This window comes from Trichechus manatus, unplaced genomic scaffold, assembly GCF_000243295.1.
Source record: "Trichechus manatus latirostris isolate Lorelei unplaced genomic scaffold, TriManLat1.0 scaffold00015, whole genome shotgun sequence".
NCBI classification, from domain to species: Eukaryota; Metazoa; Chordata; class Mammalia; order Sirenia; family Trichechidae; genus Trichechus; species Trichechus manatus.
The window spans coordinates 28005892-28008780 of record NW_004443951.1 but is presented as its reverse complement, the minus strand read 5'-3'; the positions used below and the strand labels follow the sequence as shown (position 1 = coordinate 28008780).

General features: G+C 40.4%; 1 pseudogene; it reads right to left on the bottom strand.

The window, feature by feature from the left end:
• Positions 1-1005: 1005 nt before the first annotated feature.
• On the bottom strand, positions 1006-1541 carry LOC101348408 (N-alpha-acetyltransferase 20 pseudogene; annotated as a pseudogene).
• Between the last annotated feature and the right edge of the window lie 1348 nt (positions 1542-2889).

Sequence of the window (2889 nt, the reverse complement as noted above, 5' to 3'; positions counted from 1 at the left end):
GCAGGAACAGCATCTTAGTTGTACTTGTAGCTTCCAGCCCAGTGCCTGCCATGTAGGAAATGCCCAGTATGTATGCCCTGCTTTGGAGCCCTGGTGGCAGAGTGGTTTGGCTGCTAACCATAAGGTTGGCGGTTTGAACCTACTATCTGTTCCTTGGAAACCCTGTGGGGCAGTTCTACTCTGTCCTGTAGGGTCTCTAAGAGTCGGAATCACTCGATGGCAACGGTGTTCTTTTTTTTTTTTTCCTTAGTGGAACATAGTGGAGTCCTTTGAATACTGCTTTGCTCTGATATTGTGTTCACTTCTTTAGTAGCAGTATGTATATATCAGATCTCCTTGGCCTGTCTTGCACTTCTATTGTCCTCTCTATATTCATTTTTTTTCTTAGAATCCACAATGTGTTTTTTATGACACATCTTAAGATTTATACATTTCATATTTTATTTTAAAGCTTCAACTAACAGTTCAATTCAAAAAATATATATATACAGTTGTTGTTTCCCTCAGACCAGTTGTTGAGTCAATTCTGACTCAGGGCGAACCCATGTGCGTCAGAGTAGAACTGTGCTCCATAGGTTTTCAATGGTTGATTTTTTGGAAGTAGAATGGCGGGACTTTCTTCTGAGGCACCTCTGGATGGACTTGAAACTCCAACCTTTTGGTTAGCCATTCGCTATACGTTAACCATTTGCACCACCCAGGGATTTCATTTTCTCCCTAGCATGTAGTTAATGCTATGTTAATACTAGCTGTACAATGAACCATGAAAGTGGAACGTCTCCTTTTGGCCTAGCTGACTTTTTATTGCATTTTATTTCAATGAACTGCATTAGTAGATACAATATTGCTAATTAGAAACAATGAAAATAAATTTATAACTTGTATTTTCTAGAAGTCTAAGACCTAAGGGACTATTTTTCTCCTAATAGAGCTCTAAAATCGTCCAAAGAAAATAATGTTGTCCATAAAATATCTGGAGCAGCACCTACGAACCACTGCCCGTAGTTATTCAGTATCTTCAGGCCTCCTAGGATGAGGTAACAGCATAATGGATTTTTTCTCTGTGCCCCTGGAAAACGCGTTCCTCATATGGTAGGCATCTTCACTCAGCTCGCTATTGCAGGCTGAGTGGTACTCTGTGATGGTATTGTACCCGCTGTTAGCCCACGTGCTTGCACATGTTGACGGCAACTTGACTGGATACTCTTACAAAGAGATCAATAATAATAAAAACTCCACTCTTCCTTTTTGAAATCTCCTCTAAAATCTCTATTAGTTTAACAGCCAAACCAAGGCATGGAAATTCCAGGAAAATGGATAAAGTGTGATATGTCCCTGCCAGCCTTCCGTAGCTACTGAACCTTCATGATTTATCCATAACGTAACACATTAACTCTCCACCAAGTAACTATGATTTATTCTGGCCAGTGGGCAAAATACTGTAAGTGGGTTCCTGTAAGTGGATCCAAGTTGATGTTGAAGTGAAACAGGTCATTGTGGGTAAAGGCTCTGAGTCTGGTCACCGTACCATCACCACCCATTTCAACATGACCTTGCATGTGACCTGCTGGAAGTCATGCTGTACCCAGCCACTGCAGGGCAGGGCCGGGCGAGGAGCTCTGTAGTCATTTTTACAACTTTGTTCTTTCGCATTTTGATTTTAATGATTTCCTGAAATGGATTTTCGGTGTCCCTGATGGAATTTCCACTTATGCTTATTCATGTTGATTGATTTTTATAGCATTAATCTCTGTAATGCTGTCATTAATTTCTTTTCTAAGATATATCAGTTCATATTTCATCTCTTTTCATAATTACCATCGATAACTCTTCTTTGAGCTCTTGGCTCTTTGAGTTTTTTGCTTTGTTTTGTGTTTAGTCACTCTGCTGTCTTATCTGAACTTTTCTTCTGGCTCTTGGGTAATTCCTCTTATGAGCTATCTGCGTGGTTAACTTCCTTACCTTTTAAAAGTATTTCCTGAAATGTTATCTTCTCGGTGAGGGATACTATGACTACATTATTTAACACTGCATCTTGCCTCTACTTTCTGTACTTCCAAATCCTGTGACCTTGCTTGACTTTTTCTTTTACCCTAGAGTTTATCAACTTGTTATATTATAAAATTTACTTCTTTGTTACGTTTATTATCTGTTTCTCCCTCTTAGAACCTAAGCTCTGTAAAGGACAGGGAAATCATTTTGTCTATTGTGATATCGCTAGAGACAAGAACTGAGCCTGACATCCAGTTGTTATTGTTAGCTGCTGCAGAGTTGGCCCTGACTCATAGTGACCCCATGCACAACAGAATGAAACACTACCCAATCCTGGGCTATCCGCATGATCGGTTGCAGATCAGACCGTTCTGATCCATAGGGTTTTCTCTGGTTGATTTTTAGAAGTAGATCACTAGGCCTTTCTTCCTAGTCTTAGTCTGGAAGCTCCCCTGAAACCTGTTCAGCATCTGTCTTAGTCATCTAGTGCTGCTGTAACAGAAATACCACAAGTGGATGGCTTTAACAAAGAGAAATTTATTATCTCACGGTCTAGTAGGCTAGAAGTCCAAATTCAGGGCATCAGCTCCTGGGGAAGGTTCTTTCTGTTGGCTCTGGAGGAAGGTCCTTGTCATCAATCTTCCCCTGGACTAGGAGCTTCTCAGCACAGGAAACCTGGGTCCAAAGAACTTCCTCTGCTCCTGGTGCTGCTTTCTTGGTGGTATGAAGTCCCTCATCTCTCTGCTCGCTTCTCTCTTTTATATCTCAAAAGAAATTGGCTCAAGACATAATCCAGTCTTGTAGATCTCATCAAAATAACCACTGCTAATCCATCTCATTAACATCATAGTGATAGGATTTACAATACATAGGAAAATCACATCAGATGATAAAATG